Below are 18,916 nucleotides of genomic sequence, written 5' to 3' on the forward strand. Positions count from 1 at the left end.
CCTGCCGCAGGCAGGGACCCCTTCCACTGGAGCAGCTGCTCCAAGCCCCTGTGTCCAAGCTGGCCTTGAACACTGCCAGGGATGGGGCAGCCACAGCTTCTTTGGGACATGAGATGAGTGATCTATGAGAACCAATGCCACAGAAGCAGACTTTTCACATGCTGTCTGCTAAGCAGCTGAAAAAGGAATGCATTGTGTATTGTCAGAGAAGTGCAAGAATACATCATGCTGTTAGTGGCAACGCAAGGAGCCTCAGGTACAAATCCCAGGCAAAACGTGTAGCAATTATGGGATCGCTTTTTTCCACAATTCACTAGATGAAAGGCAGATTATGTTTTATGACATGAATAGATACATTGCTTCCCCAAGTCACTGATTTATTCTGCCAATGTGTGCATGTGTTTCTTCTTCTTTCTCCCCTTTCTTTGTTGCATAGTGACTACAGGCTCCTGTTCTGCAAGGTCTAACCAAGGACTGAGTTGCAGCAAGATTTCACTGGGCTTTCCAGTGGGTTTTGGCCAGTCTCCCCTTTAAAAGCCCTATGGATTTAAATGAGGGGTTAGAGGACTTGCGGTATTTCATTTTGCTTCCATCTCTTTATCTTTTCTCCCCCTAAGCTGCTCTTGATCATCATCATTGCTCTCCCTTCTGCTCCATCATAGCATAAGCAACACGGGATTGTAAGGGACCTCTGGAGTCATTTAATCCAACCCCTATTCCAAGGGGAATACCATCAGTCAAACATGTCAGGAGGTTGTGGAAAACCATAAAAAGGAGAATCTAGACACAGCCCTTTAAAAAAGGAGTCAGGGAAGCAAGGGGAGAACCCAAGGACTTGTAAAGCACTTGTTCTACCTCTGACTTCTCAACAGAAATGTAGAAACACATAAATGAAGTAATACATAACATCAGAGGCAGAATTACTGCAAACATAAGCTGTCAACTGATTGAATGCCCTTCTGGGAGCTGGTAGGAGGGATTGTGGAGGAGGGAGGAGCAGTGGCACTGTGTCCTGGTTGATAGTAAGTTTTCTACTCGTGTTTCGTGTGCTTTTTCTAATCATTGACTTTGGGAACTACAGTGTAGATAAAGCTGTGGTGTGATGGGGTAAGGATCTGGCTGGAAGAGGAGAAGTTATGAAGGGTTTGCTATTAAGGGATTTATCTAATGGCTCTTTTGAGGGCTCTGTCTGGGCCTTGGTGCTATTCAGTAGTTCTGCTAATGTCTTGATTAATGCAGCAGAGAATCATAAAATGTGCAAGTACCATGTGCTGGAAGGTGGAGCTTGGGAGGATGTTGGAGAATATGCCTGGAATTTGGAAGATCCTAATAAATTTAAAAGGAGAGACACTGGCACAGGGTGCCCAGAGAAGCTGTGGCTGCCCCATCCCTGGCAGTGTTCAAGGCCAGGTTGGACATAGGGGCTTGGAGCAGCTGCTCCAGTGGAAGGGGTCCCTGCCTGTGGCAGGGGTTGGAGCTGGAGGAGCTTTAAGGTCCCTTCCAACCCAAACCAGTCTGGGGTTTGATGTGTTTGGTAAGGATGTGAAGAGTTGGGTATGGCTCAGGTTTGGCCAAGGAGTGCTGTGATACACAGGATTACAAATGGACATGAATCAGTATGTCATCCAAAAAGAGTCAGGTATTTCCATGCTCAGCAGCAGGGGAGCACAGCCTGCAGGATGGCTGGAAATAGTCCTTCTTTATTAATTGTTGAAGCGATTTCAGCTGTGGTCCTATGTCTTGTCTGACTATGGTCTAAAGGAAGAAGCCAAAGAATAGGGAGGGAATTCAAAGGAGATCAATGAGCATAATCAAAGATTTAGGGGAAAGTGACTTGAGTTAAAAAAGAGCAATCTTTTTCCTGATAGATAAGAACAGGAAGGGGTGGAGGGAAGCCTTTGCTTTCAGATCCATCAAGAGAGTTGAAAAGCAGAGTGGAATTGTGTGTTTTCTTGGGTAGGAAGTACTGAGCTAAAAGACTGGCAAGGGAGACTTGAATGCTTCTTGTCTTTGTCTAACCTAACTGCTGGTGTAAGCAGTAAATGATTGAGGGATGTTATATCCTTGTTGTGCAGCATCCATATAAACTTCCAGTTGTCTGTCAGGCATCAAAACATAACTGGTTCTTTGGGACATGGGAATGGACTTCATGATCTCTCGAATCTCTTCCAATTTTCTGTGATTCCAGGAAAATCACTGGGATTATAGTCCTGCCATCCCCAAGGATGGATGAAATGCTGGGAGAGCCAATCCAGCAGGTTATCAGAGCTTTGAAACTTTGCCTGTTTGATTTAGTCCTAAATACCACCTTGCAAGTTGGGATTTGGAAGAGCAAGGCATTGCAATTAGATGTGGAATGAACGGAAGGGGGAGGGAATGTGTTGCATTTAACTTCACACTTGTGATTTAAGTGCCAGAATTAAAATCATCAGCTCCCTGTGTGGTCTCCTTATTTGTAGGAATTCAAGTGACATTAAAATTGGATTAGTAATGAGCTTCTGGTTGAAGGACCAATATTAAAATCAAGGGAATCTGAAGGAGGAGGGAGGGGGAATGGTGTTTTCCTTGCGAAGCCTTTGTAGGCAGCGACAAACTGTGTGTGTTCATAGGGATGTGCACTCCTCTCCCTCCTCGTAAAAGCTTTATCCTCAGCTTCAGCCATGGAGCAGAATGTTCCTTGCCTTGATTTATAAATTATTTACACTTGGATTGTGATGCATTGAAACTTTAGGAAAATAAAAGTATATATTAGTCCTCCATTTACAACTGATAGGATCAGGGGGGAAAAGCAGCAGACTAATGGAAGGGAATAAGGAAGCACTTGGGAGCTGCTGGCTCATACTTGACAGTGATTTGTACGTCTGTAGGTTTTAAAGTGCATGGTGTATTTTGGAACACCCATTGCCTTTTGTTTGCCTAGAGCCTCCCTCACCTATGAGCTTATTTTGGGGGAGGGATTGCATTTGGAGGGATAACTCTGGTCCTGGATTTGTTTTCCTTTCCTTGGAGCCATGTTACAGATGCAGCTATTCTCAGTGCCATTTGTATTTGCATCTCAGGAATACTAAACACAGTAATAATCTCTCTTAAACATTACAGCAAAGATTAGACCCCTGCTACACTTGTCACTGAATAGATACTCAGCAAAAAGTCTCTGTTAAATGCTGCTAGAGACAATGTGACTTGAGAAGGAGCAGAAACAAAGGTGCTGCAAACTGAGACGTGAACTGAAGATACAGTCAGGATCTCTTGGATTCCTGCTCCAGAAGCTTTGTTCCACCTCATGTTCTCTCTCCTAAGCCTCCCCATTTTATCAGCTGTAAATACAAGTGACACATCTCCCTGCCAGGTTGTCCAGCTGAGTAATGTGACTTTGTCCATCCTCCTCCTCCCTTTTCTTCCAACTTCTGTGCTGCCTTGGGGTATTTTAACTGTTACTTTGCATTTAAAAACACTCTATTTGGAATGTGCACGCTAAAAGGGGGAGGGAGAACTCTTTAAGTAACAGCTTTTTTTATGCAGTGTAGACAGATTGGTGTCACACACCAATAAATAGGTAACTCATCGCTGCCAACGTTATTAGATTGCAGAAGACAGTAAATTTACAGACTCCCTTGTGAGTCACAAACGTCTTAAAACCCCTCACAAGTAATTATCTGAAATGGAGACAAGTTAATGTAGGTTTTGTCTGTTTCTTTCTTCTAAGTCTTGGTCATGGGCAAAAGCCATGCAGTACTTAGAGTTATATATATATATATAATGTTCAATGTACCATAGGATAACTGGACACATGGATTTCTGAGGTAGGTTTGCATGTCCAACTGTAGTCTTGCACCATGAAGGATGAGCTTTGGACATGACAATGTAATAGATCAGAACTTCTGGGTATTCATTTTTAAGTGGGAGGTAGTTCCTTCATCAGTTCAATCTGACAGTCCCCTGGGGCTTCCTGTGTTACAGGGGATGAAAAAAGGTAATTTTAATACTAAAATACTATATAAATCCATAGACGTATAGAAAAATAGCATGAAGTGATGGCCGGTGTCCGTGCAGTGATGTAAATAGGTACACCTTGAATCTCTGAAGTGTCGGAGCAGGAGGGAATTCGTGCAAGGGGTTTTCATGGAATCTCAATGGACAATATTTGTCGTGATAGTGGCAGCTTTTCTTTTGCTAAAGGCAGCAGCACTTCAATGGTAGCAGCCTTGCCAGAGCAGGGATATTGATGCTGGAGCCATCTGCTTTATCCTGGCTCCACCCAGTGGCATTATCCGGCCAGTTTCACACACGCGATCAGTGCTTCTCTGTGAACCTAAGGTTTTTGTGCATGTACCGGCCTTAGTGTGAAGAGGACCTTAAAGCTCCTCCAGCTCCAGCCCCTGCCACAGGCAGGGACCCCTTCCACTGGAGCAGCTGCTCCAAGCCCCTGTGTCCAACCTGGCCTTGAACACTGCCAGGGATGGGGCAGACACAGCTTCTCTGGGCACTCTGCCAGCGCCTCAGCACCCTCACAGGGAACAGCTTCTGCCTAAGAGCTCAGCTCAGTTTCCCCTCTCTTGGGCAGGTTCAAGCCATTAGAGTTCAGGTGTTACACAGATGCTCCCTGCCTTTTTGCTCCTGTCCCACTCCTTGTCTTTGATGTTTAGTACCATGCACCAGTAAGGTGAATATTCAGCTGGAGCCAGAACTGGCACCCAAATTCAGATATCCAGAACTCTGAACTGCGTTGTTTGCTCATCTGATGTGTTGTGCTTCTTTTCTTCTGGTTTTCAAAACAAAGTAAATCCTCCTCTCCATTCTGCAATTGCACTGCAACTGAAGAATATTAGCATTAATAACTGACTCTATGGCAATAACCTCAGCATGTTCATGTGAATTCCAGTAGGAATGACCAAGCTCTGGGATTCCTGTTGGAGAAAATATGGATGAATTTGCATCCTGCACCTGGAAGAAAGAGAGGCATTTTCGGGAAGGCAGTGAAAGGCTGGATGGAGATGTCTCAGTGTTGGTCAGGGGGCTCCCTTCTGAGCAATGCTACCATTATATTGTATCCTTTAGATCCAATAACAACACTAAGTGTGTTTTTTTTGTCAAGCTCTTAGCTTTAAAATGCATTCCTGTTGCTATTGAATTTACACTTCTTTTTGGCAGTCTGAAATGTTTTTACTGAAGGAAGCAATGCCACGCATGATTGGTTTGGATATTGGAAACCACACTTCCAATTCCAGCAGCACTTCTACTTTCCTGAATAGCAAAAAGCAATGGATGCAGGTCTTGCTGGAGAAGTGTCATCTAAAGTAATCTGAACACTTGCCAAATCGAATGGGTTTCAATGGAGTGTGGAGTATGCTCAGTGCTGAGCACTGCAGATATTAAGCTGGGGGTCCAGCAATTCCCAACTGCAGGCCTGAGGTGGGATTGCAGCTGATGTGCTGCTGTCTGCAGTCCTTCAAGGGTTAAATGTCACTGCCTGTCAGGATGATGCCAGAGCTCAGCTGGCATTGCTGTTTGTGTGCTCACAGCCCCATACTGGGTCCCAGCAAGGACCTTGGGCATTCTGTGTGGTGCCACTGTGTGGTGTTGTACTGGCTGCTGCATGGCCTGGTTTGAAGTTTAGTACTCGGCTAAAACTGGCTGCTGTTGAGCCAAAAGCCTTTCAGACTGGCTTAAGGAAGGGTCTGTCTTAGCCCTCTCTGTTCCAGGTTTCATTCTGATAATTGATTCACTTTCTTACCTGCTATTAGGAAGGAAGACAGGGTCTACTGGGGAACTGAACGCTCCTTATTTCTCCCTGCCCATTCCTCATCCCTACATAGGAAGCAATTTCATTGCCCCTACTTGTATCCCTTTAAAGCATGGAGTAAGAAATGTCTTCAAGGTCACATTCCTCCTTGAAGCTAATGATGGTGTTTTTCCTAATCCCATTACAAGGTCCCCAGTATCATTAGATGCAAGCGTTACTGTTTAGCTTCATTTGATAAGCTGATGAAAGGGGGAGGAAAAGGCTCCCTGATGCAGGAAGGCATTCAAGTATCTGCTGTAATGGAACATGTTCAGAAACGTTATAATCTGCTTAACTGTGGCATTTTGGTGGCCCAGTGCTACACCTTTTGTAGAGCAGCATGAAAGGAGGAGGAATAGTGATCCTGACGGGGACTTTAAAAGGCTGGAATGGCTCAAGCATATTTTATTGCTGCTTTTTTTCCCCCAAGCCTGAAAATGGGAATCTTGTCTATGCTGTGAGCTCCCCCCTCTGGCATTAGGATATCTGTAATAATGTCAGAGACCCTCAAGCCTTACAGAAATAGTATTTCTAGAGTAAGGTCGGGGCACTTTATATCAACTGTGATATTAAGCCTCCAACTGCAGACTGCTGACAGGACTGCAGTGCTCCACACTTCATCCAGTTGGGAACGGGAGGAATAGAAACCCACAGTTATTGTAAGCGTGACAAAGAGGTTCTGTAGTTCCAATGGTATTTCAAAGGTGTCAGTGGCCTCATAAGCTCGGCTTGAAATGGTGGCTGCTGGGTTGGGGTCAGAGGGGAACGTGCCCTTTATCGATGTCTTGGAGTCAGTAGGCTTGTTCTATGGAAACCTACGTTTGCTGCCCTGGCATTTAGCTGTGCTTTTGTAGGAAGCCTTCACACAGCTGATTTTATGAGCCATTTCTCTCTATTAGCTGTTTTGCCTATGGGCCACCATTGTAGATGCAGGTGCAGTTGGATCTTAAAAGGCCAGGCTGGATGGGGCTTGGAGCAACCTGGTCTAGTGGAAGGTGGCACTAATAAGAAGATGGCACTAAATAGCTATTTAACAAGCACCAGACTAAAAAAACTGGTTCTGTGACTCTTTAAATGCATGTTGTCATTTTCCAATTGACTAAATCACAGAATCCCAGCCTGGTTTGTGTTGGAAGGGACCTTAAAGCTCCTCCATTTCCAACCCCTGGCACAGGTAGGGACCCCTTCCACTGGAGCAGCTGCTCCAAGCCCCTGTGTCCAACCTGGCCTTGAACACTGCCAGGGATGGGGCAGCCACAGCTTCTCTGGGCACCCTGCGCCAGCGCCTCAGCACCCTCACAGGGAACAGCTTCTGCCTAAGAGCTCAGCTCAGTCTCCCCTCTCTTGGGCAGGTTCAAGCCATTCCCCTTGGCCTGTCCCTACAGGCCCTTGTTAAAAATCATCACCCATAGAATCTTAGATTATCTCAAGTTGGGACCCTTAAGGATCATTGAGTCCAGTTCTGAGCAAACATCAAACTCCTGAAATCCCACCAGTTTATTGACACCCCAAACAGTGGGACTTTAAGCATGTGAGAAACCTGCATTTTTGACACAAAGACCCTTTTTATCGCTAACACAGGGACATCTGAATAACCTCCTATCCAAAATGACATGTGAGTTTAGTAACCATAGGCTTTTTTAAGATGTTGTATGTGGGTCATATCTCCTGTTCCAGCACCATCATATGAAGATGTGGGTGGAAGTTTCTTTGCTCATCCTACTTGTTTCAAGTCACTGTGATGAAGTTTTTAATTGATCTGAAGGAAGATGAAGCAACCAGGTGCTGTATGTTCTGTTACTGACTTTAATTAACTTTACTTGCTCCTTACACCATTTCTGACTCACTGTTTGCTATTGCTTAAAGGCAGAGTCTGTCTCAGCAGCTTCCACTACTAAACGTCTTTCCTGCTCTGGGTTGTAGGTATAACAGTCACCTCTACCGTACACAATTTGTCTTGGCTGTTTCTTCTCTCCCACACACTGGGATAGCAGTAGCTAGAGCTGCCATAAAACATACAGGAAAAAGGTATTCTCCTAGAATCAGGTGTAGTTTGCCATTAAAAACTTGGACATAAAATGCAGTTTTAAATAATCTTTAAAAATGTGTGCAGTTCTGTATCTAGTTATGGAACTATTCAGGTACTTAAAGTTGGGGATTTTCATTAACATAAATGGTAGTATATGAAGATATATGCTATTTGGTTTTGCTATATCGTCTAATTATTATGTATGTGAGATAGATGGGTCATAGAATCACAGAATGGTTTGGGTTGGAAGGGACCTTAAAGCTCATCCAGTTCCAAACCCTGCCATGGGCAGGGACACCTTCCACTAGAGCAGCTGCTCCAAGCCCCTGTATCCAGCCTGGCCTTGGACCTGCTGCTCACGCTCTGGGGGTTCTGGGCTCAAGCACATGTTGAAGCTGGGTCATGGGAAGCATCTCATCAACCAACACCCCCGAGTCCTTCTCAGGCTGCTCCATCTTTGCTTAGCCTGTGACTATGCTTGGGGTTGCCAAGACAGTTGTGACTGTCTGCTCCTGAAGTCCCTTATTCAGTGTCTGAGCTAATCCTGGGTGCAGTTGCTGTTCCCTCAGATTGGGGTTTGAACCCCACCTTGCTCAGGGCTCAAGTTCAGGAGCAGACAGTACCAGGCCTGGATGCTCTCAGTAGTATGCAGCACCAAAACACCGAGAGGCAGCTCCCAGTGCACTATACACATGTACTAGATTTACTCCTGATGAAGATGTTTTTCTGCTTTTGGCTGGTGATAATTGATGGGCTGTACCCTCAAGGGCAGTAAATCTCAGCAAGTCAGATTTATGAGGACCCTTATGTTTATTTGGCAGCATGACGCTTGTTACAGGGATAAACTGAGCGAGCAGGGGGAAAGCTGACACCTTGACAAATGCTGTATCCTATTTCTCAACTGGACTCCTGCAGTTTTAGAGCCATAAAACTTTCCTCCTTGTTACGTGGGGCAAGAGTCTTGAAGAGCTTGCTTTTGGTGGGGAGCTGAGGGCTGGGAGACGTGCAGGTGTTTCCTCAGGGAAGAATCCCAAGGCATTTTTGTTCTCCTGTGCTTGGAGGGCTATTGCACGTTTTTGTCAAGTGCCTGATTAAATTTGACATTTGAAAATAGAACTTCACACAGAAATAAGTACTGTACTTGTGAGTCTTTAATTAAGATGTTTAGTTCCTGTCAAGGCTGGTAGTTTCTCTTTCCTGTTAAGGGCAATACATCTTCCACTGCTGAAATCTCAGGAACCTGTACTTAACCTTTAATCGTCATTCCATTTACATAGAATTCTGATTAACAACTTTTAAAGTTCAGGAGCTGCAACTAAATGCAGTTAAAGCCCTTTTGGAGTCTGTTATTAGGAGCTGGCATTTAATGAAGACTGGGGGCACACCACTGTTACCATCTACACTAGAGCAGGGTGTCTTAAGCAATTAGTTGAAGGCATGAAATACATGGAGTGTGCTGTATTACCCATGAGTTAACATGGTTGGTATTTGAAGAGCATGCTGCCTTCTCCTCTCTTTGCTGCCGCTGGATTCCATGTGCCACTTTGAGTAGCAGAAGCTCAGATGAAATGGGTTTAAGCATAAAATGCACATTAGAATTGCATATTTCTTCCCTAAGAAGATGCTTTGAAAGGTGTATGGAGCATAGACATAAACTGTGAGCAAATATATCCTCTGTGATTTAAAAATGTTTAGCTTTCCTTCAGTCATAAACATAAGTTTGTCTCCTCCCCATCGCCAAGCTATGCAGAACCAGTGAAGCTCAGCTAAATTATAATTGCAGAGCAGAAAGCTGCACTCAATTACCTGTTCAACTCTTACACTCTTCCTTGACCTTTTTATATGCTACATGAACAAAAAGTCCAGTCAAACTGAAAGACAGCATGTTTAAATCTCGCAGGGAAATACTTCTTTCTGTGCTGTCTATGAAGCAAGTGGTAATTATGCCTTTCTGTTCTTCTGGGTCCATTTTAGAATGCATTTGCATCCTCTGCATCATACTGGACTGTATGTACCTTACAGCTTCTCGTTACTCATATCAGAAGTACCATGTGCTAAAGATCATAGAATCCCAGACTGATTTAGGTTGGAAGGGACCTTAAAGCTCATTTAGTTCCAACCCCTACCATGGACAGAGACACCTTCCACTAGAGCAGCTTGCTCCAAGCCCCATTCATGGCATACATCCAAAACATCCTCCTTTCTTTGGAGGACATGAATAATCCCACTGCCTCCTTGTGGTGACCACCTTCATTTTGGGGTTTTAGTGGTTTTCTCTTAAGGGTCTGATAGAAACTAAGCAAACAGCCTGGTTCCTGGGGTCGTTTCTAGTAGCATGATCTGTATTTGCAGAACAGCTGAGGTGCCTGGAGTGAAATAAATGCTGTCTGGTTGGTTTATGACCCAGTTATTCAAGTTGACTATTGGTAGCTTAAATAAATTTGTCAGCAGTATTTGTTCCTCTGTTATTAAATAAAGAAAATAGCAGAACTACTGGGAAAGATGGAAAAAACCTCAGCCCAGCTCCTGCTCTGCTTTATGGAGACCAAGTGATTAAATTTCAGTGAAAATGGCTTCAAACATTATGTGTCACTAAACTAGAAGTGACCTTCATCATGCACCGTTGTATGAGCTGGCACAGATTGTTGGTTACATGGATATTAAAGCAGCTAGAGTTAGAAAGCAATTGCAAACCTCCCTGGAGGACTTGAGGGAGAGGGAGTCCTCCTTCAGCATCATATGCCTGCTTGCATAGAAGCTAAGGTTACCTGGTGCAGTCTCTCAGCAGCCTTTTAGCTGCTTATTTTCTGAGCCACAAAGTATGAGTTGAGACTTGTGCTATTGATGCTGCACAGAGGAGTGGGGTCAAGGAATGGGGAGTCCTGATAGACAACAGGCTCAATAGGAGTGAACAGTGTGTGGCTCTGGCAAAGAAAGCCAACAGGGAACATCAACAAGAGCATCACCAACAGAGATAAAGATGTTAACCCACTCGGTGCTTATCAGGCCACAACTGGAACACTGGGCTCAGTTTTAGTCCCTGTTCTACATGTGGACAGATTGGAGAGGGTCCTGAGAAGAGCCACAAAGATGATCAAAGGACTGGGCAGTGTGTGAGGAAAGGCTGAGAGAGGTGGGACTCTTCAGCCTGGAGAAAAGAAGGCTTAAGGGAGACTTTATCCTCATTTTCCAGTATTTAAAGGCTGGCTACAAAGAAGATGGAGACTCCCTTTTTACAAGGAGATATGTGGAAAAGGCAAGGGGTGCTGGCACAAGTTACTGCTGGGGAGATACTGGTTGAGCACAAGGGAACATTTTTCACCATGAGAACAATCAACCACTGGAATAATCTCCCCAGGTAAGTGTTAGGTCCCCCAATGCTGGACATGGTTAAGATTTAGCTGGACAGAATGCTCTGACATGTAGTCTAGACCATGCTTTGCCCAGAAAGGTTGGACCAGGTGATCCTTGAGGTCCCTTCCAACCTCTATTTCTGTGATTCTGTGATAATGATACATCACAGCTGCATTGATACTACAGAGGATCAAATTAGTGAACATGTGCAGCAAACACCACTGTTGAAATTGTTATACTGGGCACTTCTTACTGAACCAGATCCCTTTCTGGATTGATGTGTAAGCTGTCATGGAGGGAAAAGGAAATGAGGGCTGGCTCATTTGAGGAGCCTACAGTCCGATACTGACGGCTGTGACAGCACAGAATGGTTTCTGCTTTTGCTGTGCTAGCAACTGTGAAACCCATTACATTGGTATATGTGTCTCGAGTGACTTCATCTCTGCACCGAGTAGTCAGAGCCTGTGGTGCTGAGGATATAGAGTCCACGCTCAGGATATCAAAAGCTTGTGAAATGAAAAGGTTCTGGTTTCCAAAGTAATGAGCAGGTGAAGGATTCATTGCCCATTAAAGCAGCTGTTAAGAAGTGGTATTTTGAAAGTAGTTTGGAGGTTCCTTCCCTCCCTCCCTTCCTCCCTGGAGGTAGATGCACATTCACAGGTCTACAGTAATACTTGTGCTAATTCACAGTTAGCATTGATAATGAATGAAGTAGCACTGGCAGTGACAGTGTTATCTCAAGAGTTCTGGGGTTATTTCTTACTCTTTTTATCCCCCCCAGAATGGAAAACAAAAGGGATTCTTCCTTCTTGTACAATAATGGGATTGGGCGATGCCTTGAGAGAATTAATTGTGGTAGGGTTTTTATTACTCGGTTTCAGTTAAATTAATTTCATGGGCAGCAAGAGGATTAGATAAAGCAGGTCATGCAGCATGAAACAGTATTCACAGCACCTAAAAATTGGCTTTGTTCTTGCAGACTTACCTTATTGCTTTGTCCCTGCCCGTGTTTGCCATGTGTGAGCTCTGTCCCTCTTCTCAGCGTGGTCCATCTTACACTGTGCTCATAGAACTCAATCAATTCTTACATTTTTTGGGGTTCAATTCCACAATTACTGCAAAATTTTAATTATAAAGACTTTTGATAGAGCAGATTATTGGGTTATTAGCCACAGACTACTGCCTTGCATAGAGTGATGCTGCTGTTCTTGCACTACTCTGGTACTTTGGTGGCAGATACCTCCAGAGCTTCATGAGTGACATCTTCTTTTTTATGTTTCCCAAGAAATAAGTGCATCCTACTTGAACTCCCAGCTTTTTCCTTTCAGGAATCATTTGGTTTTGGTTTCACTGACCCTGAAATCATCTGTGGCTGGAAATCATCATCTCAGTAATGTGACTTTCTCCAGTGCAGGCACCCTTGTTTGCTGTCCCCAGGCATCACCATGGGATGTAGGATAATTTGAATCTGCTGTTCTTTCTTTAACCAACTTTCCTCTTTGAGATCCCCTTAGGAAGTCTCTTCTGCTTTGTAATCTTGGCTTCTGATTCCTCCTGCTAGTTTTGGGTAACTAAAATGGAACTCCAGAGCCTTCATGGTTGCTGGTATAACTCAGGAGGAGTCTAAGGTGTTCTGGTACAGCTGAAATGCCAACGTTTCTGCAGCTGCCTGTTCTGTCAAAGCAATAAGCTGAAAATAAATCTCACTTTCAATTGCCAGTTCTTTATCTATTTAGATTAGACATAAGGAAGAAGCTGTTCCCTGTGAGGGTGCTGAGGCGCTGGCACAGGGTGCCCAGAGAAGCTGTGGCTGCCCCATCCCTGGCAGTGTTCAAGGCCAGGTTGGACACAGGGGCTTGGAGCAGCTGCTCCAGTGGAAGGTGTCCCTGCCTGTGGCAGGGGTTGGAACTGGATCAGCTTTAAGGTTCTTTCCAACACAAACCACTCTGGGATTCTATGATTCTCAGATGCTGACAGTATTATTTCTGTGGGATTTTTTTTTGCCTCTTAAGTTTCCTCAAAGTACAAGTGAAGTAACCTTCATTGGTAGTTTCATGCCCAGTGGTTGCCGAAGACAAGTGTGGATGAGAAGTTTCCTCTAGCACAAACCTGCTCACCAAGCACAAAGGTTACCAGTGGCTGGTTTTATTTCAACTGGAAATGGTAACTGAAGGTACTGTGTAGCAATAGCACTTTGAAATCCAATGGTTCCTTCATGCAAGAGCCTGAGAGTTGGTTTGAATGCTGTGGCAGCAGAGCCCCAGGTGTTGTGATCTTCTCACCTGACCTTGGTGTAAAACAAGCCATGGTCCTTTCTTCAGTATATTCCTGTTTGAGAGAGGCACATGCTTTAGGCATCCAGTCTCGACTGGGGGGGGGGGGGGGAAGGATGAGTGATGGACAACAGAGTGTAACCTTTGATGTAAGTGGTTAATTATGCTCTGGGAACGTTTGCCTGACCATTCATCACAGCCTGGTCAGCTTCAGCTTCCCAGCCTTTGGAGTTTTTGGTAAAAAATTCATTAGTGAAGATGTTCTTCATCAGTTCAGTGCCCTCTGATGCACACTTGCAGGCTGCTCCGCTAACCTCTTCGCCTTCTCTTCACTAAGCTAATGAGACTGAGCTCATGGCTTCTGGGTGTTCCACTCTAAGTAGTGCCTGGCAGCCTTTTAATAGCTTCCAGGCTTCTGATGAGCACCCTTCCACCCCCTCTTCCCTCATCTCTTGTTGTTTCTGAGTGCCAGGCTCTCATTTGGCATTCCAGATGTGACAACAACACAGTGATGTTATAAACTTTTACTTCTGACATAGCTCTCTGCTTTATGTAGCCATTTCCAGTTAGCTAATTAATACCCATCATCTCAGTGGGACCATCTCTGCTGTTGATTGGCTTCAATATTCCCAAATTTGCTGGAGTCACAACTTTGCACAATGATCCTATAGATCATGATTTCATTTTTGTTACCCTCGGTTTAGAGATTTACCTCTGCTGACATGGAAATTCTTACAGGTGATTGATAATAACAATAATGAAAAAGAAACCATAGAATCAGAGTTGTTTGTGTTGGAAGGGACCTTAAAGCTCCTCCAGCTCCAACCCCTGCCACAGGCAGGGACACCTTCCACTGGAGCAGCTGCTCCAAGCCCCTGTGTCCAACCTGGCCTTGAGCACTGCCAGGGATGGGGCAGCCACAGCTTCTCTGGGCACCCTGTGCCAGCGCCTCAGCACCCTCACAGGGAACAGCTTCTGCCTAAGAGCTCAGCTCAGTCTCCCCTCTCTTGGGCAGGTTCAAGCCATTCCCCTTGGCCTGTCCCTACAGGCCCTTGTCCCAAGCCCCTCTCCAGCTTTCCTACAGCCCCTTTAGGCACTGGAGCTGCTCTAAGGTCTCCCCTTCAGGAGCCTTCTCTTGTCCAGGCTGAACAAGCTGTGTTGACATTATTATTTACTATTTTTCCCCAAACAAACATAATTGACAGACCTTTTGTTGTCCCTGAATCCGTAGGAATCTGAGAGAGGAATACTTCTTGTCCATTCAATCCAGAAAGAATTGCTGCAGCCACACTTGAATGTGTTTTCATTCTCTGATTTTACTTCTTCTGATTACTGTCTTTTAAAAAATGAAGATGAACTGAACTTAGGCTGAAAATCAGTTTTCTTCCTAATAAAAGACAATTTTTTTCTGCTAGTCTTGTATTTCCCTTGGAATACAGGGGATGAGAGGAAAAGAGGAATTAAGCTTTCTGGACCTTGCAAAATCCAGTATTTGTGGTTTCCTCATTTCTAGTTCCATGTTAAGGATCTTGTCAGGTACCTGCCCAATTTTCTTTTAGGAGAGGCTGTGTTGACTTTGTGTGTTCTGGCTTTTGTCACATTCCTGATGGAAATATGACTTTATCTCTGTTAATTTAAACCCCAATTTGTCATCATTATAAAAATACTGTTTAGCCAAGATCTGTGTTCTGTTAATCCACGTCAGTGGACATGGATTCTATTATTCTTCCTTAATTCTTTATTAATAGAGTCTTTTATCATCTGTTCTGTGACATAGTCCCTGATCAATATGAGGTGGAGAGGCCAGTAATTACCTGCTCATCCCATTTACCCTCACAACATTCATGGTGTGGGGTTAGTTTTCATCTGATTTTCTGGACCCCTGAGATCCAGGAAGGCCTAATGAAAATCAGTGTTGAAGGTGAAGAGTTTGGAAGTGTTAGGACTTCCTAATGGAGCAAACTGTTCACACTCCAGCATCCACCTCAATTCAGAATGTGTAATACCTATTTGCAGCTTTTAATTGATGGAGCACAGCTTAGTCAGAGCTCAGGCGTCCTATCTACAACCTTACAGGAGGTACAAATGAGGAATGAATGTAGCTGTCACCCTGTGGCCATGTGTCTTATTGCTGGTGCATTGTTCATAGGTCAGTCTTGGCTATGATAAGGTGTAATGACTTACACAACATCTCCTGGGGCTCAGCTGAAGAAGAGAAATGTGGATCTGGAGAGTCACAGCAAGTGCAAGCAGTCAAGGAAGCAAATTTGTTCTTGCCCCTTTGCAATTCAGAGAGGCAGGGTAGTGTCAGTTGTTATCAGATCAGTGTGATAGACGGGCTACACACACTGATATGACCTTTAGTAATCTGAGAATTCAATTAAGCCTTCAAATCCATAAGTATTGCTTTTTCCCCCATCAAATACTTCATATTAATTTTCATTTCCAAAGAGCAGTTGAAGAAAGAGTGCTTTGTTCTCTTCCTTCATGTGCAGCTTTATTTGTTTGACGTTGATAGAAAAACACTGCATGGATGGCAGAATTCAACCATCGAGCAGAAAGTCAAAGCTCTTGTTATAGATGAATGGGATGTTGCAAACTTTGCAGTCACTCATAAATCTTGCTGTACATCCATGTGATTAATGTCTAACAAGGGTTTTGATTGATGGCTTAGCGACTGCTAATCAGGTGTTATGGGACCAAATCATGAAATCCCTCACTTGGTTGGTTAAGGAAAGCTCCTGTTCACTCAGATAGGCAGGAAAATGCCTGGTTTCTCTTTTAAGTGGATTTAAAGTTTTAGCTTCCTGTGGATTTTAGTAAGTACATGGTCAGGTCACAGCTACTAACATTGAAATGTGAGACTTATTAAAATCCTCTATGAGGACTAGGAGAGTAGAACAACTGGATAACATCAGCTGTCCAGCCATAGGGAATAAATTCATAGAATCCCAGACTGGTTTGTGTTGGAAGGGACCTTAAAGCTTCTCCAGTTCCAACCCCTGCCACAGGCAGGGACACCTTCCACTGGAGCAGCTGCTCCAAGCCCCTGTGTCCAACCTGGCCTTGAACACTGCCAGGGATGGGGCAGCCACAGCTTCTCTGGGCACCCTGTGCCAGCACCTCAGCACCCTCACAGGGAACAGCTTCTGCCTAAGAGCTCAGCTCAGTCTCCCCTCTCTTGGGCAGGTTCAAGCCATTCCCCTTGTCCTGTCCCTACAGGCCCTTGTCCCAAGCCCCTCTCCAGCTTTCCTGCAGCCCCTTTAGGCACTGGAGCTGCTCTGGGGTCTCCCCTTCAGGAGCCTTCTCTTGTCCAGGCTGCCCCAGCCCAGCTCTCTCAGCCTGGCTCCAGAGCAGAGCTGCTCCAGCCCTCGCAGCATCTCCATGGCCTCCTCTGCACTCGCTCCAACAGCTCCACGTCCCTCTTGTGCTGCTGCCCCAGAGCTGGATCAGGGCTGCAGGGAGGGTCTCCCCAGAGCACAGCAGAGGGGCAGGATCCCCTCCTTGAGCTGCTGCTCACACTCAGGGGATGCAGGCCAGCACATGGGGGGGGTTCTGGGCTCAAGCTCACAGTGAAGCTGGGTCATGGGGAGCTTCTCATGGACCAACACCTCCAAGTCCTTCACCTCGGGGCAGCTCCATCCAGTCTCCGATTGAGGCTGCTGACTTTGGGTGAAGACCAAGCATCGCGCAGCGCATTGAGAGAATCTTTGAGCTGCTTTTGAGGCAAGTAGCTGACAAGATTTTGACTTGCCCATGTGTTTATCTTACTGCTTAAAAATTGTAAGGGTCTTAATCTTTATGCTGCACTTATAAGCCAAATATATTGAGTGTGGAAGCTCTCTCCTGTCTTAACTTCTCTCCCACTTGGCCATGCATTGTAGGTGCTCAGCCATGCTTACACTTAATTACTTTGTTCTGAAGAGTGTGTGTAACTGTTGAATACAGGGCACTGGAGCAGAAAGAGCTTTGATCTGTCTCACACAGTTTCTGCTGGGCTTCAATTTTATACCTTAAAGATGATCTTGCAGAGTAGTTATAAAAACTGCCTATTTTCACTGCTTTTAATGCTTTTGACTTGTTGAGAGCCTTGTGTATAACCATCCTGCCCTGCCTATTAAATCATGCCTTAAATTAACATCCTTTTCTTCCTAATCTGCGGTGTTTTCAGAGCAGTTCTTAATATTTCACCAAAACCTCATCTTCTGTTTCTATACTTCCCTTCTTTAACCAAAGGGATAATTCACTGCATTCCTACCTCAAACCTCTGTCAGTTTATTGTCATCTTAAAATCACAGAACCCTAGACCACTTTGGATTGAGGGGACCTTAAAGCTCCTCCAGTTCCAACCCCTGCCACAGGCAGGAACCCCTTCCACTGGAGCAGCTGCTCCAAGCCCCTGTGTCCAACCTGGCCTTGAACACTGCCAGGGATGGGGCAGCCACAGCTTCTCTGGGCACCCTGTGCCAGTGCCTCAGCACCCTCACAGGGAACAGCTTCTGCCTCAGAGCTCAGCTCAGTCTCCCCTCTCTTGGGCAGGTTCAAGCCATTCCCCTTGGCCTGTCCCTACAGGCCCTTGTCCAAAGCCTCTCTCCAGGTTTCTTGTAGCCCTTTTAGCTATTGGAAGACTGATCTTGGAGCCAAGCACTCTATTACACACTTAACAATTCCTAGTCCTGGACATAAAATGACACCAGTCATGGAATCCATTATAAATAGATTTCATCCATAATAAAAGAAATGAAGTGTTTTACTTGATTATATTTGAGGTTTTAATTAGATTTTTTGTGGCCATTTTGAGGTTGTTAATTCAAGTAGAGAAGATGAAATGCAAATAGGTGAATACAAGCGGATTTGGTAAATTACTGTTAAAAATGAGTGCAATGATTACTTTGACTCTTAACAATAAGCATCTATTTTCAAAGCTTGTGCTCAGGTAAAGTTTTAATTGAGATGTTTTAGGAGCTGAAGTTTCTTTGTGTTTGTATGATTTTTGTTCTCAAGCTATCCTGAATTATTTCTAATTAGGGGCATGATACCATTTACCCAGGTATTTATTCCTGTGTGATCTGTTTCAAGTTAGACAGCACAGTACTGATGCATTCCTTTCACTACAGACAGCTCTCTTTGATGGGCTTTGATTATTAATGGTTATTAAAATGCCACACTATTACTAATAGCTTCCAAGAAGGTAGAATTTTCTGACAACAAATAGTGATTTTGGGAATGCTCTGACAAAAGTTAATCTTTAAGGGGTTTCTTTTCATCTTCACTTTAAAGGATATTAGAAGTGAATAACTTGAAATCTGTTTCTGCTTCTGCACCATTGAGTGGCTCAAGCAGCATCAAATACCACGGTACCACTCTTGGCTGTGAGGTCTCACCAAGGGACCCCCCAGCCCCTTACTATGTTGGGCTGGAGGGAAATAATCCTCAGCCACATTGGCAGGACTGGAAGCTGTGGGAATTCATCTTTTC

General features: G+C 44.6%; 1 protein-coding gene across 2 annotated transcripts in view; it reads left to right on the forward strand.

Moving 5' to 3' along the window:
* Positions 1–18,916, forward strand: part of EXOC4 (exocyst complex component 4) — a 380,270-nt gene that overhangs the window by 87,198 nt on the left and 274,156 nt on the right. The window lies entirely within an intron of this gene.

The sequence above is a fragment of the Melopsittacus undulatus genome, chromosome 5, assembly GCF_012275295.1.
Source record: "Melopsittacus undulatus isolate bMelUnd1 chromosome 5, bMelUnd1.mat.Z, whole genome shotgun sequence".
Lineage (NCBI taxonomy): Eukaryota > Metazoa > Chordata > Aves > Psittaciformes > Psittaculidae > Melopsittacus > Melopsittacus undulatus.